Source organism: Crocodylus porosus, unplaced genomic scaffold (genome assembly GCF_001723895.1).
Source record: "Crocodylus porosus isolate Cpor-Errol unplaced genomic scaffold, CroPor_comp1, whole genome shotgun sequence".
In the NCBI taxonomy this organism is placed as follows: domain Eukaryota; kingdom Metazoa; phylum Chordata; order Crocodylia; family Crocodylidae; genus Crocodylus; species Crocodylus porosus.
The window spans coordinates 125,012,191-125,038,490 of NW_017728943.1; the positions used below are offsets into that span (position 1 = coordinate 125,012,191).

The 26,300-nt window shown below is 41.6% G+C and overlaps 1 long non-coding RNA gene across 2 annotated transcripts; it reads right to left on the bottom strand.

Moving 5' to 3' along the window:
• Positions 1 to 14,506: 14,506 nt before the first annotated feature.
• On the bottom strand, positions 14,507 to 26,059 carry LOC109320151. Of its 2 annotated transcripts, XR_002103733.1 has the most exons (3): positions 25,851 to 26,059; positions 24,353 to 24,466; positions 14,507 to 17,502 (listed from the first exon to the last, which is right to left on the bottom strand). It is a non-coding gene; the product is annotated as an uncharacterized LOC109320151 (long non-coding RNA). The 2 variants fall into 2 exon arrangements; XR_002103732.1 differs by having other exon boundaries at positions 24,353 to 26,059.
• Positions 26,060 to 26,300: the final 241 nt, after the last annotated feature.

A 26,300-nucleotide genomic window follows, 5' to 3' on the forward strand; every position in this document is an offset into this window, starting at 1 on the left:
GCGCTTCCCAGCAGCGGGGAAAGCCCCTCGCGGGCGCTCGGCTCTTCGGGGAAGCGTGGGCGGCGGAGCTGCGGCCAAGCCTCCCTCCGGGAAGCTGAGGGGCTCGGGCACTCCCCCTCTGCGGGGGCATGGGCGTGCTGGGCAGGCTCGGGGCTGGAAGGGTTTGGTCTTTTTCCCCTTTGGCCAAAATATATGTCTTTATATACACACAAAAGTCTGGGCGGGGGGCGCGGTCCCTTCATGGAAGCCCAGACAGGGAAGGGGGGTCACCTCGTCCCACCCCCTGCTCAAGGCAGGGTCGTCCCTTGCTAGATCATCCCAGCCACAGCTTTGTCTCCCGGCGGCTTGGAAACCTCCCTGGGCTGCCTGTCCCAGTGCTCCGTTCCCCTCCTGGTGAAAAAGTTCTTCTTAATACCTGAACTCCCCTTGTTGCAGCTCGAGACCATCGCTCCTTGTTCAGCCACCTGCCAGCCCTGCTTTCCTATGGGGGCAAGGCTGGAGGATGGTGGCGCGGGGGGGATGCCTGAGAGCAGAGGGGTTCCTTCAGGCACAGTAGGTCTTGGTCTCCGGGTTGGAGCCGTATTGGTCTAGAGGAAAAAGCACAGCTCTGGCAGGAGAGCTGAGACTCCTTACCAGATAAGAGCTGCTGCCCAGAGGGTTTTTCCATCTGTTGACTCCTGTGAAATCCTAGGAAATGTGAACTTTCATTTCTACCCAGGAGAACTTTTCCAATCTTTTCTCTGATGCCTGATGAAGGGTGTTTGTGCCTAAAAGCTTGCAATTAAAGACATTTTTTTTTCAAAAATCTTGGTGGTCTAATAAAAGATATTACTCTAGTAGTTCTTGTGCAGTTAACTGGCACTTGCTTAATGAAGTACCAACTCAATGCACAGTAACTACAGTCACTGCACAGTAGCGCAAACAGGTTTTGTGATGCTTGCTGTGCAGTAGCCTAATACTACTGCACAGTAGCATATTAGCATGGTTTTTCCCCAGCACACTATTGTGCAGTGCTATTAGGTTACTGCAAATTAAGCATCTTGTGTAGGCACGCCCAGGGTGGAGGAGTGAGGAAGGGGCACTGCCCTAGGCCAAGAACAGAGAGTGGAGAAGTGAGGAAAGGGCATGGCCCAGTGGGCCAGCAGCAGCCAAGGGCAAGGGCAGTGGGCAGCATGTGGGATGACACTTGGTTGAGTCCTGTCCACTTTTCAACTTTGACCCAAACCTGTGACCAGTTGCTGGCATGGTTGGTTGCCAGCGTTGATTTGCAGGGCTTCAGCAGGAAGCTGTTGTTTATTTATCAGGGGATTTTAAACTAGGTATTAAAGTGTCTTGAAATCAATAAATAAATAATGCATTGTGTGGCCTGTGGCTCACATGAACTAGCCTGCTGGATTTAACAGCATGTGTCAAATGATTAAGTGTGACTTTGGGACCTGTTCTACTAACTATTTTACCCTAGAGGCTGACACAGTGTTTTCCTGAAACCAGTTCTGCTTTTTTCTTTCTTTCTCCCAATGCAGACAAGAAACTCTCATCGAGTCTGTATAACCAGTTCCACTGGTCTGTATTCCTCATTGCTTTCTGTGCAGTAAGAGATCTAACACTAGATTGCCCCACAGCTTGCTGATGCCAGTATCTGTGAATGCCCTCCAGTCATCTATCCCCTACCAAGGTCTTGATTCAGCTAGATATTTAAGCACATGAGGAATCATTTTTAGTGGGATAGCTAGGTGCTTTATATTAGGCACATGCTTGAGTACTTTCCTGAATAGGGCCTGAGTTACCAAGAGAATGTACCAGTATAGATAGATTTATGAGCAATGTAATGTTTACAAAATTAAAGTTGAAAAGGTGCTGGGGGTGCTTCAAAGACTTGGGCCAAATTCACCAGTGAGTCTTAGGCTTGTGCTCGCTTGATCTTCTCAGGCCTTACTGAAGAGACATCTTTCCCCTCAAATCTTAACCAGTTGTTTAAATTTTTTCAGCTGAGCATATCAGATGTTAAAACTATTTGGAGACCTAGTGTAAAGATTTCCTGTAGAATGAGACCCAAATTCCTTATATCTTGCTGAGCCCCACTTCTGGATGGACACGTTTGTCCTGCTTTCCACACAACAACTCTACAGTTGAAGCTAACCCTCCAAATCCAGAAGTTTCACAATAAAAAAATATGATTTTAGTCTTCAGTTACAACTGAAACAGCATCTGTATTTTCCATGCCTGCCCTTGATTATGAGAAAGCTTGAGGGCACTTGTTTTTTTTCAGCAGCACCATACTGAAATGTGCAAATTAATGCATGACACAGATGTGGACTTTAAGTTATTAATACAATGCAAGCCAGCCTTTTCCTCATTTGCATTTTTCTTCAGTAGAAGATTGACAGGTTTTACAGCTGGCTGTCAATTAAAAAGATATCTAAGTTTTTCAGCTTCAGGAAAACAAGAGACAACTGTAAAAAAAAAAAAACACCCCATCACCTGTGTCCCCTTAGTAAGTGGAATCCCTTAGTTTTTATTTGTAGTCCACACGTACAAAAGATTTGAAATACAAAGTTCAGTCATAGATCCCCCATCAATAAATTATTCCTGCTCCCCAGTGATACAAAGGGACCAAAATGCAGCAGAATTTAACACAGGGAAGAGCTGCAGACAAGGCAGGGGATACTCAAAAGCCTTGTGGTCTTTCTGAAGCAATGAGGAAGGGAGTGCTTCGGAGACAGGTCTTGGGGGGATTGGTGACACAGCCTGTTGTTCCACAACTATGAACTGAACAGCTGCAATCTCCTGGAGGAGCAGAATAAGTGCCAATGAAGATGCTGCAGTCATTAGATCACACTAACTGGTTTTCCATGCTGAGGGGTAAAGGGAGTGATCTCTGCACCCCATAGCTCACTGTGCAAATTTGTTGTGTAAATTCTGTTATAGATGTGTATTATAGATAGAGTCATACAGGACTGCCTATTAATAAGGTGACACATTTTGTACATATCCTTTTTTTCAGTTGTTTTTAATTTTACCAAACTTTAATTAGGGCTAAAATGTCCTCTGCCATGAACTGTCACAAACCAGAATTTTTTTTTTCTGGAAGATTTCAGACATAACTGTTTAGCCATTTCCAGTGACACTGCAGTAGAAAAATACATACTTTGTCCACATTAAAAAAAATTCTGGTCACCTTTTGGAACCTCTCCACCAGTTCCCCAGTTTGGTACAAACACACTTTAAGTCTTAGGGAGTGGTCTATGAGCCTGACATAGGCCTTTGCCTATTCCTTTAAAAAGATCTGCCCAATTTTGTTCAAGGTTAAAATCTTTGAAAAACTGAATTTTTCAAATACTCAACGGGGACTTTTAATTGCTAAAACACCACAGGTTCTGTTTCATTGCATATGATCTAACCCAGAGGTAGGCAACGTTTTTTGGCCAGAGTTCCGAAAAACACCACAGTGTCTACCTTGGAAGGTGCCAGAGTACTGGCATGCCAGAAAAACAAAATGAGGGCGGGGGTACATAGCAGGATGCCCTGCTTGTGCCCCTTGCCCCCCACCCAAAGCCCCTGCCCCCCAGGCAGGGTTCTGTGACTGGCAGCAGCTATCCAAAGCTGGGGCCACCTGCAACCGGGAGGCTGCAAACAGCTGTGCTGGGCCCCGGAGCCCCAGCATCAGCTCTGTACTGGCACGTGCACCCATGCATTGGAGCAGGCGGTAGTGGAGGGGCCTGAGGCAGCGCAGCCCCAGTCTCTCTCCTGCTCCCGGCACAGAGCTGGTGACTGGGCTCCGGAGCCCAGCGCAGCTGTTTGTAGCCAGCCTGGGCTCTTGGCAGCTGCAGCAAGCAGCAGGCAGGCTGCAAACAGCTGCACCGGGCTCCACAGCTCTGGCAGCAGCTTCATGCTGGCAGTGACTGCGTGGACACCTTGGGACAGACAGCAGGGCAGTACAGCCCGCCCCACCTGCTCTGAGGTGTGCATGCACACACCGGTACAGCGCTGATGCCTGGGCTCCAGAGCCTGGTGCAGCTGTTTGGAGCCTCCCGGCTGCAGCTGGCCCCAGCTCTGGGTATTTGCTGCCAGCCAGGAGCCTGGGCTGCTCCCAGCAGGCAGCTGGGACGCTGCAAGCCCTGCTGGGAGCAGCCCAGGCTCCGTCGCTGGCAGCAGCTACCCAGAGCTGGGGCTGGCCGCGGCATGCTGAGCAAAATGGCCTCACATGCCATGCTTGGCATGTGTGCCGGGGGTCGCTGACCCCTCATCTAACCTCTCACATTTCTAACATGTAATGTTAGATTGGTGCATCCTCATAGAGTAAATGAGCAGCTTTCAGCTCAAGCTATTGGCTACTGGGCCAAATCCAGACCTTTACTTGTAATGGATACTGTTAAGCAAGGATGGGGCCAGACCTGTGCACTGAGAGCAGGGAACCTGTCTCTCCATTGCATACAACAATCACGTTATTGGCACAAGGGTTCTACAGAGGAAGCCATTCAATTCAGAGAGGAGGGGAATCAGACTACCAAGGGGAGTGTGACATGAGTAAACTGTAACAGAGTGTCTGGCAAAACTGAATTTGGGTAGGCAAGGTGCCAGGTGGGAGACAGAGAGTATTTGGGCTAGGAGTCTGGCAGCTACAGGCAAAGGGGGAGGGGGGCTCAAAGCCAATTGGCTTACATCAGGGTATAAGATAGGGGCTGGCTAGCTAAGGGGAGGAGAAATAGGAATTGGTTTGGGAAAAAAAGGACAGGTCCAACAAGACTATATGAGATTGGCTAGACAAAGAGACCTGAATGAGGAGTTGGAGAGAGGGAGTCTGACGTGGAATAAGGAGCCCAGACTAGAACATCACAAGAAGAGAACATCACTGCAAGCAGAGGAGGGGGAGATCAAATGAGAAGCTGTGAGTAGGGAACTGTGATTGATTGAGTGTGGAAGGACTAAGAAATGGATAATGAGCTCAGAGGGAGAGACATGGACCAGATTTATAAGAAGCATAAGTGGAGACTGGTGCTGTATAATCAAGGAAAATGAGGTTGGGGCAAAAGGTAGGGAAATGACAGTATTAGTATATAATAGACCAGGAGTCAAGTTTAGAGGGCCATGAGAAGAAGAGTTAGTTTCTTCTAAAGCACTGTAGTCTTCAGAGTTTGAAGTAGAACCTAAGATCTTGGTATCACTGATCTTCTGCTGTTCACAAATATCTGTGAAACCCACTGGCAAAGCATGGCTCCATACAGACAGCCTACCATCTCAAGTAGCAGTACCTTCAGGCATGCTAAACTGCTCTGGGAAGACTGCCTCTTGAACTGGAAGCCACATAGCTGACAGCTTTGGCCTAGCACTGCTGAATGATGGCAACAGGTAGCTTGTCCCAAAGCTAATAAGCTCATCCACACAGTGGCGCAAAGGCGTGTTTCTGATTTAAGAGGCATCATACCAGCATCAGTATCCTTGAGGGCACTGCCAGCAAGACCAGTGAGTTTACTGTGTATATAGATATGGCTGATGTGCCTCATCCCTCTCTAGCATGGGCCATAAAGAGAATGACAACCAAATATTACCATTACTTACATCATTAGATCAAATGACAAAGCTCTATATGATGGATCAACCATGCAGATGAAATGTGCGTGTCCACATAATGCCATGTGATGAGTTTTCTGGTTTTCTTCAGATTGCTGTTTTAAAAACTGAAGCAATTGTATTTATTTCATGTTATAGTTAGAGACTGCATTATAGAATGTGCACAAGGGAGCCAAATTAAAGTTACAAAGGTACCTTACTTCTGACATTCCATTAATTTAGTGCTGAATTTTGCAAACCCATAGTATTTTCAACAACATTTGTACACAGTAAATTATGTAGGCTTGTCATTGTTAGTGATGTATTTTTATGTTTACTTTTACAGTAAATTAAAGAGAGCTGTGGGTTCTTCTGTACAGTCAGACTCAGAAGTGGAAAGCATGACTAAATATATTTAAACACTTTCAGTCAGTTATTCATTCCTTGATACATTTGTGTATCAAGAGAACCAAAATTATTTCAGCTGACCTAATAAAAGATACAGATTTACCCAAAGAACCTTGTCTGCCTATGTCCTTAGACCAACACAGATACAACCTATTGAGTGTTAATGACACTGAACTGTTAATTGACAAATTAATAAGAGTCTTGACTGAGAAAGGACAGAGATTTGGAGCCAGATCCTAAAATGTCTACTCATATTTAACGAATAAAAACTACAGAACTGGATCTCTGGACCAATGACTCCCATAATGGGAAGTCCATCATGTCTGTGTTGCAGCAATGTAGGAAATGTTTTTATGACCATGTTGCAATGCTGACCTGAATTGGACCAATGCATTTACTAAACATGCAGTTCTCAAAATCCAGTTTGCACTAGATAACTGAGAAAAATGAGCTGCAACAAGAATAACTTGAAAGGAAAATTGGAATCAAAGATAACCTTACTGAGGAGAATGTTTCTAGAGATCCTCAAGGGACTGCTTAAAGCTCACATTAAGTAAGTGCATTTTATATACTTTTTACAGAATTACTTTCCATGCGACACTGTGTAATCTGAGCCCTTTTCTGATTTCTCAGATGCATGCTATTTTTACTAAAGTTTCCTTATAAGTTTTTATTTAAAAGAAAGTTATTTCAGACATTGCTTGCCAAATACCTCCTCCTTTTATCCTACGAATCTCTCCCCCAAATCACATCTTGAGTGATTTCACACGTTTCTATATTAGTTTCCCTGCCTGTTCATCATTTTTGGGTAATTAGCATCTCCCACTTAGTTGACGAAATCCTGACTCACATGAAAGCAATTCCAAAACTTCCATTGGTTTCAACAGCACCATCATATTTTTCTCTCTGATTTAAAGCAGGAAAAGCCAGTGTGAGGGGAGAAGGGGTGTTACATGTATTTAAGGTTTAATAGCACTCCATTAGTAGCAGTGATAATATATAGTCTTAAAAGAAAAGCCATACTTCCTGGGACAAGAAGATTCTTTCCTTTTCTTTTGCACATTCCCAGGGACTCATCGCTTGACTCTGGTGTTACATGGGTAGATTCCATCATTCTTGTAAAACAACCTGCAGGACCAGAGTATTAGGATACTTTTTTGTAGTCCCCCTTCAAATGTAATGTTACTCATTAAAATTGACAGTAGCATTCTATGATGCCAGAAATAGAGCTGAAAATAAAACTACTTGTTAATGTAACTCCATGGGTAACCAAGAATATGTTCTAGCTTGTATAACATACAGCGATGATTACAAATTAACTTGCTGTTATTCCAGCAAAAGTCAGGTTATCAGTATGTCATCTGATGTGCCTGGTGACACATATGACAAAAAAAATGCTCATCCAGGAACATCTGCTACCTACAACAGCATTTGTCTGGCAGGGGTAGAGTTGGAGGGAAGAGGGAAAGGCATGGAAGACTAGATGGATAAATGCTGAGACTCCTCTACTCAGTGCTTTTGTGATTTATGAGAGAGGGGTTTTTTATTATATGCTGAATAAATGCAGCTGCACGCTGTCATACTCTTAAATTATTAATGATCTAGAAAAGGAAATGTCAGTGAGGAGCCATCATTTGCAGATAAATACAAAATTATTTAAGTTAGTCAAGGCTAAGGAAGCCTGTGGAGTAATACAGAGAGAACCAACCAAGCTTTGTAATGGGCAGCCTGATGGTGGAAGAAATTCAACACTGACAAATGCAAGGTCATGCACATTGGAAGGAGTAAGATGAAACATTGTACCAATTTCTCGGCTCTACATTAATGGAACCACTCAGGCAAGTATCTGGGCTTCACTGCAAACAGATCAACATATAATAGCAGTGAAAAAACCCAACAACCCACCTCCCAAATGCTAGAAGCTGTAAAAAGTAGGGGAGAAAATGCAGAAAATATTGTAATGCCGTAATATAAATGGTATGTCCATACCTGGATTGTTTTTGGTTTTTTACAGTATCTCACAAAAATACAGTTTAAACAGTTAATAAAAGCAATTAGAAATATGGAATGAATCACCTCTGGACAGAGACTGAAATTGACTAACACTTTTTAATTTTAGAGAGGTCGTATGATAACAATACTGGAAAAAAAAGTCAAAAAATTTACAAAATAGTGAATATCAGAGAGAAAACAAATCTTGTACTTATCCTCTGTCATAATACAAGAACACAGAAGCATTCGGTGAAAGTTCCTGATTGAAAACACTCTTTTGACACACTCCATAGCTAAACCATGGGATTAATTTGCTTGGGATACTGATGCCATGATCATATGATCATACTAGTATTTAAAACAAACGTTAGACATTCTGGACAAACCGGAAGGAATGAAGAGGTCCTGAGTTCTAATTTGACCTCAGCCACTCACCGCTCTGAATGACCTCAGGCAAGTCAGACTTTTGTTTCTGTTTTGGTAGCAATGGTTCCTTTCAGATCTCAGAGGAGTGTTAAGAGGATGAAGGAGTGAAATATCTATAATGCTTGGAACTTGTAAAGAAGTATTATATGAATAATGAAAACTTGCATAGTTAAATGCTAAATCACTGCTGACATTCCATATCTGGTGTAAAACAATCTCGATAGGGGTTGTCCCCTTGATAAAACAAAGGAATGCCATGCCAGATCGAACCACTAGTCCATGTAGTCTAAAATCTAGTCTCTGACAGTGACTAATGCCAGATACTTTCATAAATGGTGTATAAAATCTTCTTCGGCTTTATAATATGTAATAGCCTGCTTATACGGAAGTTTCTTCCTAAATCTGATCAGTTAGCAATTGGGATATATCCATGATATTTTACCAATCTATAAGCAGATATTTTATAATTCAGCTGTGGGTTTTTTCCATCTCCCTTTGGTGTGCCAGTACTGCCTCTTAGCACTAGGCAAGAGCACCTCCACCATACATCTTATTTATTACTCTAATTTTGTAGGTTAATCTACATGAACTGTTCCCTGTGCCTATGTGAAGGCGCATTTTCACTGCTGGGCCAGTATGGAGCCTTTGAATAAATGAGAATCAGGCTCAGTGCAATTTAGCATGCATTAATAATCATAGATATTAATGCGCTGGGTCCCTGTGAAATAGCAGTATATTAATTTATTTCCATGCTTTTCTTTTTTAAATTAGTGGCTGAATGTAAGTGTTCATGGATTAAGTAACTGTCAAGTAGAGCAGAAGACTATAATGTGGGACAGATGATAAGAATGTTCCCATTATGCTAGTTTGCCAGTGAATCTGAATCTTAACCTGTAGTATCTCCTACTTCAGTTTTGATCTTCTGCTTTGAACATAGACTGTTTTCTGCACTGTCCTGAGATGTGAATAAACCTTATCTTCCTCCCTAAGAAACAAACTCTTCTGAGGACAGCTCAAGAGCCAAGTACTTCTATACTTGCATAAACACAGATTAACTTGACTGAAATCCATGAAGTTATTTGGAATTACAAGGGAATAAATGATAACAGCATTTGGGCCAGCAAATAGTTTTCCAAATACTTTCCTGACTTTCATTAAGACTAAGAACTTGATGTAAAAGAATGGATTGTTGAAAGATCTGTAGACATATGCTTCAGTGTTAAAGCCTCTGCTCTTGTTTCTATAGGGGTGGATTTAGCATTTTCTTCAATCTTCCCCAAAGGCATTGGAAATATGCTCTAGGTTTAGTACTCTGAATTCCTGGTGAACTGCAACTTGGCATTCATGTATGACTTTTAAAGTTTATATTACATATACAGGGCTTTTAAAATAGCTGCAAAGCTATTTAAGATTGTGCTAAATGCCAGATAGGATGAAGAGGGGGCCGCGCTATGTCTTCTGCTGACACAGAAGAGATGGCAGGCACTGGCATGTTTGACTATTTTAATAGCCGAGTGAATGGACAAATTCAAAATGCTTTCACTTTGTGGGACAGATCTTCAGCTAGTTCCACTGAAGTAAGTGAAGCAAAACTGATTTATGCAAGCTTAGGGCATGACCCATTATGTAGTAAATCAGAGCTGTTCAGCTTCTGGGCTATGCTGCCTCTAGGCTGTAAGCAGGGCTGTCCCCAAGGGTGGCAGCAGGAAGTGGAAGCTGAAGGTAGGAGGTGGCGATGGTACTACTAGTAGTAGTAACAGTAGCAGGTGATGGAAGAAGGTGGTGATGGCTGGGGGAATGCTGCCTGGGCCCAGTGGAGGGGGCGGCGGGGAGCTAAGGAGGTAAAAGAATTAGGATCCTGTGGGCCATAAGATAACCACTCGCAGGTTGCATGTGGCCTGCGGGCTGCAAGTGAGACAACCCTGTAGTAAACCACTGGATTTTTTCATTTTCTTCATTAACGGATTACATATTACATATACATTGTAAATAAAATAGAAAAGCTTCCATTTGAACAAGGATAGTATAGTAAGATACACATATAAAATGAAGGCTTACTGGCTAGTCAGTAGCACAAAAATGGGGATTATGGCAGGTTGCCTCAATAGAAGCTTTGCATGAAAGGCACAGGAATGCCACTCTACTTGGCACTGGTTAGGCCTCAACTAAAGTACTGTGTGCATTTAAAGAAGTATAGAGAGACATTAGAGATGGTCCAGATGTAAGAAACAAAGATAATAAAGGGAATGCAAGCCATATGAGGAAGGGTTGAAGGAACTAAATATATTTAGTTTGGAGACGAGAATATAGAAGGAAATGATAGCAGTTTTCAAATATTAGGAAAAAAGCCATAAAGAAGATTGTTCTCTCATCAGAGAAGACATGTGGCAGTAGGCCTGAACTGCAGCAAAACAGATTTGGATCAAATCTCATTAAAAATAATCTTGACTAGAAGAACAGTTGGGCAGTGGAAAAATCTGATTAGAGAAGCTGTGGAATCATTTTCACTGGAGATTTTTAAGGAGAGGCTGGATCAGTGGTTTGGGAACAGTATTTGGAGTAGATGTCCCTTGAAATTTCAGCCATATAATTCTAGGAAGGCACCATCGCTATCATCACAATATGTCTTCATACAGTTTATGCTAGTAGTAGCATTTCAAAGTATAAATACACAACCTTTGTTAACACTGAAAATTTACACAAGACACAAGAAACATTACTACTGGTTTCAAAGCTAAGCAAGGACCCAACAAACAGGAAAAACCTTGGACAAAGAGGTCTATCAAAATGTCAGGATCCGATTTAGGCATATTTATGGTAGCAGTAATTTCCAGAGGTAAGTTCCTTCTATCCAGAATGCTCTGTTCCTTGTTTTTTCAAGTGCACGCTTCACACAGGACATGTGTGATGCATCAGAATGGGGAGATGTCACTGGGTAGCAATTAGCATTTAAAGGCTCTGTAGATGGTAACCACAACCTTATTGGAAATGGCCCAATGGATTATTAGAAATGTTAACTTTTCTGTGGGTGTTCTGGAGCATTATAGCACGAAAGCAAGAAAGGATGTTATCTTCTAAAAAAAAGGAAAGAAAGAAAAGAAGTATTTTTATGTCATTGATACAGTAATTTAGGCTCATTTCTGTAAATCCCTCTTGACTTGTAACCTTTGTTCAAGACTATAGGACTTGTTCAAATTGCTTATCCAAGTTAGTCAAAGAGTGCTTTGAAGTAGTTTTGTCAAGAGCAGTCGAACTGGGATGAGTTCTTCATCCGAGAAACAAAAGTACAGCCTTTCAGCTGGTTGAAGGTGGAACTCCTCCCCATACTTTCCCCCTATACCCTCCCCCTTCCCTAAATCCCCAAAACATTTTTGTTCATCTATCTGGGCAGAGAACAAAACATTTTACAGCTTATCCATAACTAATTATTGTCTGGGGTGCTTACTGAATAAAAAGTCAGGCGGTATACAGGTGAATTATAGATAGCACAGTAACAGCGTGACAGATTTCCATGCATCATGTTTAATGAAACCAAGTCATTTTTATGTTTGTATTTTATAGAGAAATATATTATCTGGAAAAAAAGAATAAAAATGAATGGTACATGTCTGGGTCCTAGGATACGCTATCTGTCAAATGAGTTGCATACCTGATCTGAGGAAAACGGGCTTGGGTTTTATTTTTTTAAATCTAGATCTAGATGGTTGCAGCCATTTAAAAATGCTGGGGGGGGGGTAGTTACTCATCCACATCCAACTCTTAACAATTTTTTAAAAAGTGATAAACTGGCACTGAGTTCACTGTAAATGAAGGCAGGAAGGTAGGCTTTTTCTCTTGTTCAGACCATGGAGCTACTTATGCAGTTCCCTATGTGGTCAATTAGATCCAGCAGTTCTTTTAAAATATTGTCAGTCTGCACACAAGCCAGTGTTGCTTTAATTCAGTCACTGGTTCTGCTGGCTAGCAGACCCTATATTCTGTGCTGTAAAGCAGTGGTCTCCAAACTTTTTTGATCGCATGCCCCTATCAGTAAAAAATTTTTGAGCACGCGCCCCCAATATATGTATATTTATATAAATATACATATAAATAGAAGTTCTAATATTTTCTTCCTGCACCCCACTTTGGAGAACACTGCTGTAAAGGACTGAAATGAGGGCTCTGTTCCAAAGTCCTGATCTGCCAAAAGGGAGAGGGTCAACCAAGCAGGCTCCATGCTTCTCACTGTAAGCAATTCCCCGGATCACTTCCTATCTTTGTCCACCAGGAATACTCTGTGTCCTCTCTTGTGGTTCCATCCTCATGCTCTGTCTCTGGGGCCTTAGTACAGTCTTAGACTTGGAAATTCCTCTTTTTTCTGGGAGCTGTCCAGCCCTGGTCCAGGCTTTTTGCTTCAGCTTCCCTACCTAGACTTACTCTTTCCATGGCTTGCAGTTTTCAAAGACCTGAGAAGGTGAAGCTGGAACTGATCACTGATCATGCACCTGTGTGTGTTAAAGAGCCCTCTACCTAGGCCAACATCAGTTTTCCTGGCAGCTGCAGGCTGGGACATCTCCACCAGGATTTCTAAGCACTGCAAATTTTCCAGAACTTTCCAGCATTAGGAATGAACATCTGTCCATAGTGTCCTTTGTTGATATTTTCCCTGCAACACTTGTAGGCTTAATATCTACTTTGGTTTCCCAGTTTAGCAAGTTTCCCAAAGATTTGTTGTTGCTAATGATCTGTATTTGCAAGAGCAAGTTCACTCTCCTACATTTAAACTGCTGCAATTTTCTTGGAAAACAAATCTATTTTAATTCCAGTATTTGAGTCAAACTCCTTGCGTTCCATATATCTGTTCCACATGTGGAAGCACTCATATGAACTCTGACAGCCTACAATGCAGAGGTGATCACAACATATTAGGTTTTCAAGGGGCACCACCAGATGTTCTTGTTCAGTAGCAAAGGCAATGTAGAGCTGTTTTTTAGGTTGTGGATGTAACGTAACACCAGTCCAAAAGTATATGTACTATGCATGCACACAGGCATGTGTACACACTGGAATTACTTAGGCCATTTATAACATCTGATGAAGTAGGCTGTAGTGTTCAATGAACAAGTTAAGGCACCACACTGCCCTGCCTCTCCATGTGCTAAAATTTAAAAGCTATGCTCTATGGAGAAATTCACGTTTTTACTACAGTTTAAATGGAAATAAGATGAACATGTCAGATGGTGAAAGAATGTGGGTATTATGAGGCACCGCAAAAGGAATTTACCACTGCTGGAAATTTTACTTTGTCAGCACCATAATGGGCTGTTATGTAAGTTAGGCATGGTCAAAGGAAGGTGAGAGAGCAAACTAATTCTCCCACTAATACATCAACACAACTTAAACTTAAACAGCACCTTCCCTTCGACAAAGGTTCCCAAAGAACTCTATCCATAATTTCACAACACAAAACCTTAGCTGCAGGATTGTCTTGTCCTTTCAAACATATTTGGTTTATTAATCACACTAGGTTAAGGTGTTGGACTTAAGATCCAATGGATGTATGGCTGCATGGGTTCAAACCCCACTCCTGGTAGCTCATCTTTGGGGACCTGGTGACTGTCTATAAACTCACTAGGGGGAACCAGAAGGGTTTAGGAGAGACCTTGTTTCCCCTGGCATAACAAGGAATAATGGCCACAAGTAGTTGGAGAGTAGGTTTAGATTAGACATCTGTAAGAACTACTTCACAGCCAGGGCAGCTAGGACCTGGAACCAACTTCCAAGGGAAGTGGTGCTGGCTCCTACCCTGGGGGTCTTTAAGAGGAGGCTTAATGCCTACCTAGCTGGGATCATTTGAGTCCAGTTTTTTTTCTCCTGCCCAGGCAAGGGGTCGAACTTGAAGATCTACAAGGTCCCTTCCGACCCTACTTCTATGATTCTATGAACTCATCAAACATGTTACCACTCCACTGAACTGCACTTTTTTGTTCCTTAAAGAAGATATTATCAAGGTTACTATACCGTTGATTAGCATACTGATGTCCTGAGTAACTCATAGTATTTTGGTCTCGTTTAAGTCAGTGGAAGTTTGGTCATCACCTTCAGCAAGACCTGGTTTTGGCCCAATAGGAAGAAAGGAAAGACACACACATAAGCAAAGAGTGTTTTTTCTTGGGTGATGTAATAAATTAGACATGAAACACAATTATGATTATCACAATCATGTGTAGAGGAGAATGATTCAGCTATAAGAACCAAGCATACGTCACAATCACCTGTATCTTCTAGCCAACTCCTTAAAAAATATAAAGCACAAAGTTTATGGGAGGCAGTCAGTCAGTCAGTCCTGAGGCCACACCAATCATTGAGGCATCTTTGATGTAGCAATGACTTTTTCCATTCTTCCTGCAATCCTTGTACAGTAAGTCAGTTTTCATCCTATCCAGTCTTTGAGGTTGGTGGTTCAGCTTGTCCTAGGTCTTCCTCCTCTTTTTTGTCCATCCACAGCACCCTGCAAGATGGTGCTGGCAATGGCAAGGGCGCTGGGCCTTCTTGTTATATGTCCAAACCATTTCTATGGAGCATGGTTTTTATGGGATGCAAGGGGATGAAAGTAATGTATGCACATCTGCTGTAGTAGCTGGCCCTGACCATTAGGGACATCGCATTTTGATGTGATTAAATGCTTTCCAGACACTAAAGACAGGCTTGGACCAGCTTCCTGGATTCAGATTTCCCAGAGCACTACAGAAGTTCATATCCAAACCTAAACTTTGCTTTTAGCTATGTGTTCATAACCAGCTGAATGAAAATCCCAATTCTGCTGCCTGAAACTTTGAGGAAATATGAGTCTAGATCTAGATCCACACTTCACATTGACCAGTTCTTCCAAATGCAGAATACACAAGCATACTTTATACTTAGAGCACAGACAGAAGCAACTATTTTCACCCAATCCAGGGACAGAAATCAGTTTATAGCCGCAACCAAACACAAGTGCATGGCTGCAGACAGCTTCAAAAATGAATGATTGGGTGGAAATATGACCCCTTATTACATGAAGGTTCAGATGAAGACATTTCAAAACACAGCATCTTCTGTAACTTCCGTTTGCACTGTTAAACAGTATCTTAATCCAAGTAACTTAAAACACTTTAGCAATTATCAGTATTAATGTGTATTTTATCTTGACTATTTGAAGATATACATAATATTGTTTTGTGCAAGGCATATGATGATACTGCCTTGATATTTATATGAGCGGCATGTCTGAAGCAAATGTTGGTTAATTTAGGTTCTGTAAAGGTATTTGCAGTTTTTAATGTTGCTGTAAGAATGTTAAATACTCATCAGGGTTAAACACTTGACTGGCTTTGTGTACACACCTCAGTGCAGGCTGCAAGGGAGGTGCAATGAACAGTGTGAAAAGTGCGAAATGTGTCAGTGTCAATTGTGGGCTCAGCATAACAACTGCTTGTGAATGCAGAAGGAAACAGAAATGTAACTGAAATTTCTGGAAGGGCCAATTTTCAAACAGCAAACAGTACTGCTTGCAGTAATGTTTTTCATTTAGTCACTCATAAATGAGGCTTATCTGGACATTCAGTCCTGTGCTAGAACATTAACCTATGGTGACTCATGAAAAGGCTTCTAGAACAGACTAAGAGGTGTTGTTAGATGGTTGGCCCAAAGGAGTGGGAATAAAGAAACCTGGTCCCATCCTGATCAACATAGCCACTGGCTCATTTTAATGCTGTTCTATTTACACATCTCCACCACCATGTTAACATCACCCCACACATCTCTCCAGTTATGTTTACATTGTGCCATGTAGCTTGGGCAAGTCCCTTACATGTTCTCTGCCTCAATTTTCCAGTCAGTGAATTAGGGCCAGTAAACCTCCCTACCCCCCAGTGGTGCGGAGAATAAATGTCTGTAAGCCATCTTGAGATTCAGTGCTAGGTTTTTATAGTTAGATGCGTGTGATAAGGAAGATAAGCCTGCTGTCTCGTTGGTGTTTATCTTCTTTGTTTTTCCCTCAATGAAAGGGTCCATGACCTTTTGACCATATTTTAGCTGCTAAAGTTTCTTTATTTGGTGGAATATTCCATATATTCATCCTCCTTAGTGCAAATAACTTTCTCCTAATTTCCTGTTGAGCTCCAGACTTCTAAGTTAAACTGCCCAGTTTTACTTTCAGATGCGCATAACAACTCCCACTAAAACCACTGGGAGTTATGTTAATATATCTGAGGGCAGAATTTTCTTCTTGGTTTCTATCTCATTATTTCAAAACATGACACTGACTCAAAAGTTCCATTCTATTTTCTAAATCTAACTTATAATTGACACATCTTGATCCATTGGTGCCCTTTTACATTTAATCTTTTTTAACGGATCTTATTATTGTGGGTGTCTTTCATAAAGTCCAGGAATGTAGCAAACAAGAGCTGATGGCAGGTGGGTCATGTACCCTTTTCTCCCCCACCCAAAAAAGGTCATTTTAGGATTAAACATCGTGTTCTGGTTAACGTGGCAATTCTTTCTGGAAAGTACATGGAAAAATGAGTGGTATACTTAGTGAGAAAGCAAAGTACATGCATGGTCTGGCAATCAAATACATGTGTGCTTAATATAGTGGGGGGACAAGTTATCTCCAATTTGCCTATTTCTGAATTTCCTACACCTTTCTCTGGAACATCAGGAACCGGCTTTTGTTGGAGATAATATACTAGACAAGGACTGAGGAGATTACAGCATTTCTCTACCTGCATGACCACAGTCCATACCTAGAGCTATAACTCATTGTTTCATAGACGTTTGGGCAGAGGAACATTTTTGAAATAACATGTCACTGAAACGATTCATACTGTAATTAACATTGATTGCTGCTCCTAGGTTACTGGTGAGTGTGTGTGTGTGTATACATGTGAGAATATGAGACCGTGATACCATCCTGCAAGTGAGTCATGGAACTAGATTTTATCCTTTAAATTACGTAAGTATATGACTCAGGAGTCTGTGCAAGATTCTCTTCTCTGTTGACAGTACAAATCAGTTCTGCTGTAGAGTCATTCAGAGAGAACCCTTCAGCAATGATGAATGTAGCAAACAGCCAATATATAGAAAGAATTGTGTATTCTTTACCTAAACATAGGATGAGACAAATGCAGTTTAGAGGAGGCTTCCCTCACTTCCCTCACTTCAACAGAGATAATTGCAATTGTGTGGAAAGAAAGAAACTGTCACAGGATTTGTATAGATTGATTGGTGTTTATGATCACTTTGCTATTTGAACTAAATTTACTTTGCTAAAGTCATTTCTGCTGCTACTTAAGTATACTTGCCCCCATTTATATAAATCAAGTGGCATTTGATTGTAAGGATCAACATGAAATAATTTCTTTAATTGTCTTTGATTTTTTTTTTCAGAAAAACTAACATTTCATCCTTCCTTACATTTAGGGCTGGATCCTAGTTGGTGGTAAGCACTGTTGATTGGGCCCGGTGGGCTCAGTAACTTGAAAAAGCAAGCTCTTAACCTCTAGTGACAGCATTATCAGATCTGACTCTGTGCTGAAGAAAACATTAGATAAAGAAAGATGAAGTAAGGGAGAACCTATAAAAATCTCTTTCCATTTAATGAACAACAAAGAAAGGTATATTGCTAGTGCTGATACATGCCACTACTGGACCCCTGCTTCCAGACAAATTTCACCAATATTCATGTAAGGTACAATATTTAACCCAACAGTGCCTTAAACAGAATAAGGCCATGTTCAGACAAGCATGGCCATGTGGTACGCTGTTCTCCATGCTGCAAAGAAACAGCATGGAGGGTTTTGGCTTTTTTGACCCCTGGATATTCAGTGGTCCAAAAGAAATATGGAGGAAAAAAATGGAACTGCACGTAGCGTTAGCATGCAATGCCTGAAGCTGGAGCCTGGCTGGCTGGAGCTGTGCTCCGCTGCTGGACAGACTCTGTGCAACAGGATCGCCAATACTGCAGCCCCAGGAGGCCCCCCCTGACCCCAGGTAGGCTGCTGGGGCCAACCCAGTGCTGGCCCCAGCCTCCCCTCCCCACCTGGGGTAACTTGCCACATGACACTAGTGGAGATGCACAAAGTTCCTGGGGAACCAAATGTCCACACACATCTGGACGCAGCCTAAGAGGCCACCCTCCCTCCTCCCCCCACACACACACTTGCTTTTTGTAATTAAGAAGAAAGTATAAGCACAGTGGTTGTTTGCAAACTTCTTAAGCCTGTACCCCAGACACTTTTCCAGAATGTTAAAATGACATAAATGCTGGATAAAGCAGTGGATGAAACAGTTGCTATACCTGGATACAAGAGTGAACTATTTTTCATGTATATTTCTTAAACAATCTATCTAGCCCAAAGGTCACATTCCAGTGATGCCAGATCTTGCAATAGTTGGTGTTTTACGTAAAAGTCTCAGCTCCTATTACCATTTGAATGTGTCAGAATCTCAGCTTTATTTTTGCCTAAAATATATGGGTTTCTAGCCCTCACAGCTGATGAGAAAAGTAAATATAACCCCAGTAAAACCTACAGGCTAAAATTACAAAATGAAAATAGGAAGAATCCAAACTTATTATTTAAAATAACTTTTCTTGATTTAAAGTCAGTTTATGATTTTGAAGGTCTGGTGATGATTTTTGAATGTCTGGTGTTGATAATATTGTATATAAATTGCCTATAACTATAGCACATATCCACATTCTTTATCAGTGGGTTATAACTTTTAAGGTGGTTATGAGGTGGTATTGATCATTTAACTAAAATCTAAAGCAGAAAAAAAAAACCCTTCACTTCACCACTCTTTAGATACCCTAACACTTCAAAAAAAAAAAAAAATCAAGAATTTTGTCAAGCTCAAAGCACACACCAAAAATATTCAAGCTAGTATCATTGCTTAGTATTCAAGTTGCCTGAAGTGTCCCATTATAAGACCCTGTTTTCAATCACTCCAAGGTTACTGGTGAGTGTATCAAATGTTAAGCAGTTAGGCCAAACCTTTCTGTGCTTGCCTCAGGGTAAAATGTTTGGAAAGTTTCAGACCAAACAATTCATCCATTCCCAAGAATGAGACTGGGGAAAAAAAAGTGTTTTGCCTTTGTTAAAATATTTTATGCTGAGCCATTCTTTAGACCACCCATGCTTCAGATTATGGACTTCAGTTTTGGTAAAGGTGTAGCCTTGCGTCAGAGATGTGCTTTTGTTGATGTCCCTCTTAAAATCCCCCCTAATTTGACCAACTGGTAAGCATTTGGCAAAAAATCACAAAACACACATGTTCAGTTGAAGCGTCTTTGATTTTTACTTGCTAGATTCCCCAGAGATTCCTTCTACACTGATAAGGGCTGGGCAGGACATCACATGCAATTGTGGTCCTGGGTCAGACATCAGAACTGAGAGTCTTTCTCTTTGCTGTGCTTTCAATTCCCCCTCTCCCCTGATGAACCCAGCTGAGGCAAAAGAGGAAGCTGTGCTTTTTCCTTCAAATGAAAAGGGGTTTGCATGAGGTGTCCATGGTGAACTGGGGAACGGATCCTGGAAACTGACACTGATGCTTAAGCAGCAGAAGGGTGGGGGAAGAAATATGGGTATGAGAATTGGAGCAGAAGAAAAACTGGGAGCCATGGAGAGAAATGATATGGGCAGGCAGAGACTGATATAGGATCAAGAGCTGTAGGGGAGGGTTGAGATATGCAGCAACAGGGCAAGCAGTTGGGAATGAGAACTGGCTGATGTAGAGGAGATGAAAGAGTAAGGGAAGACAGACCAGATAAATGTCCAGAAGGGAAAGAACTGGGACTGGTTGCACTAGGAGGCTGGGACAAGGAGCTAGGACTAACTTGGGAGATATTAGGATTTTTTGGGCTGGGACACAAACTGCTTGGTGAAGAGAACAGGGATGAGACAAGGAGCCAGGTGGGAAAGAGATGGCGCTGGAACCGGGTTTGATCAGAAGAGGTGGAGCAGAAGGGGTCACACACATGAAGACTGCACAGAAGAGTCAGCTACAGCACACTGTCCCTCCGAGCCTGGAATGATTCCCAGGAATAGCAAGTCTCACCATTATCCTTCTGGCAGCAAATATCTGAGAAACTCATGGGCAAGGCGTTTCCCAACCACCACCCCTTCCCAGTGCCAGTCCACAAAAAATTGCAACATATCACTGTCATCTATCCCTGCTAGCTCCACTGCCAGAGGTCTGTGTGGCAGCTGTGCTGTTGACTCATATGGGTGTCAATAAGCAGTTATGCTCCCTTGTGGTTATGCATTATGAATACATTCTTCCACTACATGGTCAGATACTTTTTACCTTCAGGATCTCTGCCTCCTCAGCAGACAGGCTGACCTAGTCTGGGGACAAATCAGGGTCTAGTAGCAAAGTAGGTGGTTGTTTGTAGGATCCCAGCATTGCAGAACCTGGAAGTTTGCAGCACAAATGGGAAGACTGCCCTGGATCTGAAGTGAAGGGGCACCAACAGGCACTGCCCAGTTGGGGCAGGGTGCAGGACAGAGCCACAAGCAGCTCATTTGGGGGCACACCAAGACAGGGGAAGGGCAGCTCCTGCTGCTGCGTGCACTCCTGGGCAAGTGTGGGGGGGAGGGGCGGAGTGTCCTGGATCTGTGCACAGGGCAAGGGTGGGCTGCCACTGTGGCTTTGCCCCAGGTGCCAAACTTCGTTGCTACAGCACTGGTTTTCAGTAACTGAGGCAGGGACTGTAGAAAAACAAAGGACAGTCTCACCGTTCAGGCAGTCTGACAATGTGCTGGAGAACCTGATTCTAGCTCTGCCTCCACCAGGGCATTTTTAGAAGATGCTAAGCAAGTTCCTTAAACCCATCATTTCACAGATATACCATTTCACAGAGAAGCAAGGAACCTCAAGAGATCATCTAGTCTAACCAGGGATCCAACTTGTAACCCTGGTGTTATTAGCATTAGGCTCTAACCAACTGAGTTAAAATGATTAGTAAGTGTCCCTCATTTTTTGAGTGCTTGATTCAAGATTGTGGGGTCCAGTTTGCAGAAGTAGTACTGAGCATTCACAACAGCAACTGAGGTCAAAGGGCGTTCTGCTTTGAGCGTTCTATATAATGCTGAGTATGTTGAAGAAAATCACATCTCAGATTGAGCACCCAAAATAAGTAGACATTTTTGACATGTCTATTTCAATTCCATGCATGTAAAATGGGGATAATATCAACTCCTCATCTTAAAGGGATATTGGGAAAATAATTTATATTTCTGAAAATGTAGATAACTATATTGATGAGCCTCACAGAAAAACCCAGAAGGAAGTGATTTATTCTAGCTTCAGAGCAGGGTTTGAATAATGTACAACAAATAAAATGGTAGGGGGGAAGGGCAACCGAACAACAAGGAGAAACACAATATGGAATAGCTGCTCATTAAATGAACACAGAATGATGCAGGGGTCCTGTGGAAAAAGGCTAAGTAATTAAAGGCTATCTTAATGGCTATGTACAAGAGGACTGAAATAAGGTTGCCCAGATGTTCTTACTCTGGCAATTCTCAGTTTTTGTGCTCTTGACTTTGCAACTTAAAAACGTTTCTGTAGTGCACTGTTTGGGTGCATAAAAATTAGGGCTATCATTGGTATCATGGATACTTCTTTTATGTTTACATTTACTAATGTAAGGAGGTCATGAAAATATTTTGCTTCAAGCAAGAAACGTGCAAACTTGAAAATGGTTAGGTTACTGATATGCCATTTTCAACAAAATTCAAAGTAGGAACAGTTGTATCCTGGTGTTCAATTAATCCTGAGGTTAGAGGTTCCTAAATATCCACTGATGTCATCAACCACACTGGTTCCTCTGCAGCCATTGTTGTTAGTAACGTCAGTAATCCAATGATCAAAACTCTACAGCAACATGAATGAGTACAATACATCATGATAGCATCAAATTTGCATCAGGATCAATTTTGGTCAACTGCTTTAGTTACTCACAGACAGTGATATCTCTTCAGTTCTACTGAAATCTTTTCTTTTTCCGTACTCAAATGTCTTATCTATTGCTCTCCACATGTTTACAGATGGGTTTTACCCTTGTGTGAAATAAAGACATCAAGGGTTCTGTCAAGAAAAAGATTATGATACCACTGTACTCAGTTGCTATTGCAGAAATGGAATTGAAATGAAACATATTTTAAGTATTTTTTTCCAAATATGCCTCTTTGTGGCAAGCATTTTAAAGTACTCTTGTGAAATCAGTACTTATAAATATGACAAGATTTAAAAAGACAAATATGAAAAGAGCCCCATTAAGCAACATCGGGGGTCAGATCATAAAAGAAAAGGAAAAGGAAGGAAAGTTTTATCCTACATCTTAGCTGTGCCTTTGATAAGCTCTTTGTATAAGACAAATGCCTTCCCCTCTCCTTCTCTGCCTCACATTTTCAGACCAAGCTTTCTATCAAGCTTTTGGGCATAATGCTGTGCTGATGACCCCTGTTGTGAACTTCTTTTAATTGCTCTTGTGCACAAGGACATTGATTAGCAATCATTTTCCAAATTAAACGGATCTAGTGCTGATTACTAATTTAAGGTCTATATTTATTTTTTGTGTGTGCATGGAATACAAAATGTCAATGAAGTGGTTATATAGGTTTTGTCAACATGAGAGTGGAATGACTGTATTAATCATATTTTTGAAACCTCTGTCACTCACCCCCAAACCATCTCTGCCCTGTGTGAATGGACCTTTACTACTATAGAGCCCCACTGAAGTCAGTGGACTGAGGTAGGGAGGCTAAGGAGGGCAGCTAGCAGGATCAAGGTCTTTATTCCCCACTACATCATCCCATGCATGCTGTGTGATAGATAACATCAGGTGTATAAGTGCAGCAAAATATGCTTCAGAGGAAGACAAAAAAAAATCTCTCAAACATCTGTAAAAGTGGCCTTTAAAAGGCTCGTAATGTTTAAAACCAGTACTTCAAACCCTTCCAGGGCTATAAGCTGGGAATCTTGCCAGTCCAATGTTTAAGATCCTGTCATTGTCTTAATGCACAGTGGGATAGCATACTGTAAACCTAACACTGGTCCAGTACTGAATGGTGTTTGTCCTGGGCGTGAGGCCAATGTAGCTTTTTGGCAGCAAATTCCAGATTTGTGTGAAAGACTTTAGTGCCAGTTGAGTTAAAAAACATAAGTGCTTGAAATGTGTTCCTTAAAGTGCTAGGGCATCACACAATAGAAACTTTTTCTCCTGACTCTTCCTCGTTTTCTCTCTGCCTGCAGCTTTGATTTTAGGACCACAGAACTAAAAGGGACCTTCAGGGTCACTGAGTCTAGTCACCTGCTATCACAAACACCAGGTCATACAATTCTTTTCACAAGCTTATCAAGCTTCAACTTAAAAATGTTTCTCTTCGTCACCTCAATTACTAATATTGGAAAGCTGTACCAGAATCTCATTGCCCTAACAGAGTAACTTTCTTCTGACTGTCAGACTAAACTGACCCGAGTTCCTACTCCAGCTCTAATTTCTTTTTCACTGAACATGAATAACCCGAGCCATGTACAATATTCCACATCAATGCCTCACAAATACTAAGATTCACTGGCATAAATCTGTGCTACAGAAAGATTTGGGATCTTCCTTGTACCATTGTATCACAGAGTCAACACTAACTGGAGCACGTTTTTTGGAAAATAATTTTTAAATGCCCACTTGGATCACCCTCAGTTCCACCAGAATCATAACTCAGAGACTGAAAGCAGTTCAGCTGTTAAGGCATATCACAAGCAATTCAGTTATTGTGCAAGAATCAAGGACAGGATAACAAGGATGGGTACTATGACCTAAATCATTTCTGTCTGATGGGAGAGGGGAGGGGGAAAAGAGTAAGAGAGGTGTCAGTTTGTAGAAAGAACTTTAGAGTGGATTTTTTTTTTAGCAAAGTAGTAAAACGATCTTCCAGCTGGTACTCACTAAGCCAAAGTACACAACATCTGAGGTTACACTGGTTGAAAGCCATCACAGCATTTGACCAATTGTATATGTAGAATATGGCTTGTACAATGTACACATCACACCAGAAGACATCTGGGGAATAAGGAAAAAAAAGGCTATGAAATTAACAACCAATAGATTGTACTGGCCTAGAATACCTAAGAGCTGCAAAAGGACTGTGAAAGTAATTACTGCAAGATGTTTCTAGTTTAGAGTAGAAGGAGCCTACTTCTGAGATGACTGTGTAAACATTTGCTATGCAGTGCATTTTTCCACAAAGAAGCAAGGATGTTTTGTGACATCTTTTACTTGACTAACTGTACAGCTAGAAACACGGTTGAACAAGGTTTTGGGCATCAAATGCCCATCCTCAGGTCTAACACCATTCTGACCCTTTTTCCATATAAAAATGTGAATTTTTCACCCCACATTATTCTAAAATATTTGCCCTCTTTTTTGGATTAAAATAATCACAAGCAGTTTGATGTCACTAAATCTTTGTGCTCATGTACCAACAGGACAACAAACTGAAATAAAACGGCAAGAAGCAATTTCCACTGGGTGGGGCAGAAAATGAGAAGTGTCCATTTTCTAATGTTTCCTGACACATGACAACTAGAACAAATGAAAAGTATCAGGCACCCTTCTTTCTGGGATGAGAGCCTATGATTTAAGAGTGCATTTTAACAGAGTGGAAGTGGGCTGTCTTAGTGAAATGAAGGACGATTGGGATGCTTAGAAATTCAAGTACACATCAACTTGGAAAAGGATAACCTCTCTCTTACTCTGCTGACCCAGTCATATCACCTACACTGTGACAGGAAGTTTTTAACAGCCGCTACCAGTCACAGCCATTACTGAATTTACGCAGACTGCAATTCTGACATCCAGTGGCCAGTTATATGCATTTCAAGTGCATCTTTCTTCTCTTTTATGGGCACGTGTAGCGATATGCTTTTTATTTTTTAAAGCATTTTAGCAGAACATATCAACATTTGTAAGTGTTTCCTTCTTCAATGTTTAAATCAACATACTCCTGCAGTGCCTGCCAAGAACATCACTTACTGCACACAGTGGTTTTTTATCAAAACATAATGAGACTAGAGAGCAGGATACAGGTGCAGAAATAAAATGGTAATATTTCATAATTACATACAATAATATTTAATTGTAAAGCACTAATTATCTTGAAACACTTAATTGTTCTAGTAACACAAATCCGCATACCTAATTGCAGCTCAGTGATAGCCAAACACACAGAAAAAGAACCCCGTCCTTTTCTGTACCTTGTTTATTACTAAAGCTCTGATTCTGCAGATGGAAGTGGGTGGGCACCGAGATTCCCCTGTGTGCATCTGACCGCAGAACCAAGGCCAGTCACACTGAGATCCAGATTCAAACTTTTCTTTTTAGGGCTTTTTTCTTTTCAAATCATAGATTTTGATTACCGCCCCTGTCTAATCCAAAGGGTACTTACAGGAGCTGTAAGAGGCAGACCAGCCTTTCAAATGTACCTCCTACACTGTGGACAGATTAATTTTAGTCAATAAATCTTAATCCAGAACTTCTAAAATGCCTGAAGACAAACTCTGGATCCTGTCACTGAAAGACATCTGTCAAATGTTACCGAGTGTCCCTGACGCATCCCTGTCTTACATATAGGTGTCCTTTTGCAAAAATAATCAAGTCTTCAGGCACCTGGCTGGGGTCTTATGACCCCTGCCACCTCCAGTGCTCCTTCCTGCCCATGGCAGGGGGTCAGACTCGATGATCTGTCTAGGTCCCTTCTGACTCACTGATTCTATGATTCTATGATTCCTTCATAGCCAGGGGGATTCCTTCCCCTCCTACTTTGCTGCTGAATATTTCAAAGCAGTATTTTCTTGTAAAACACAACGACTTTCGCTTTTCACTTCAGTTAGGTATG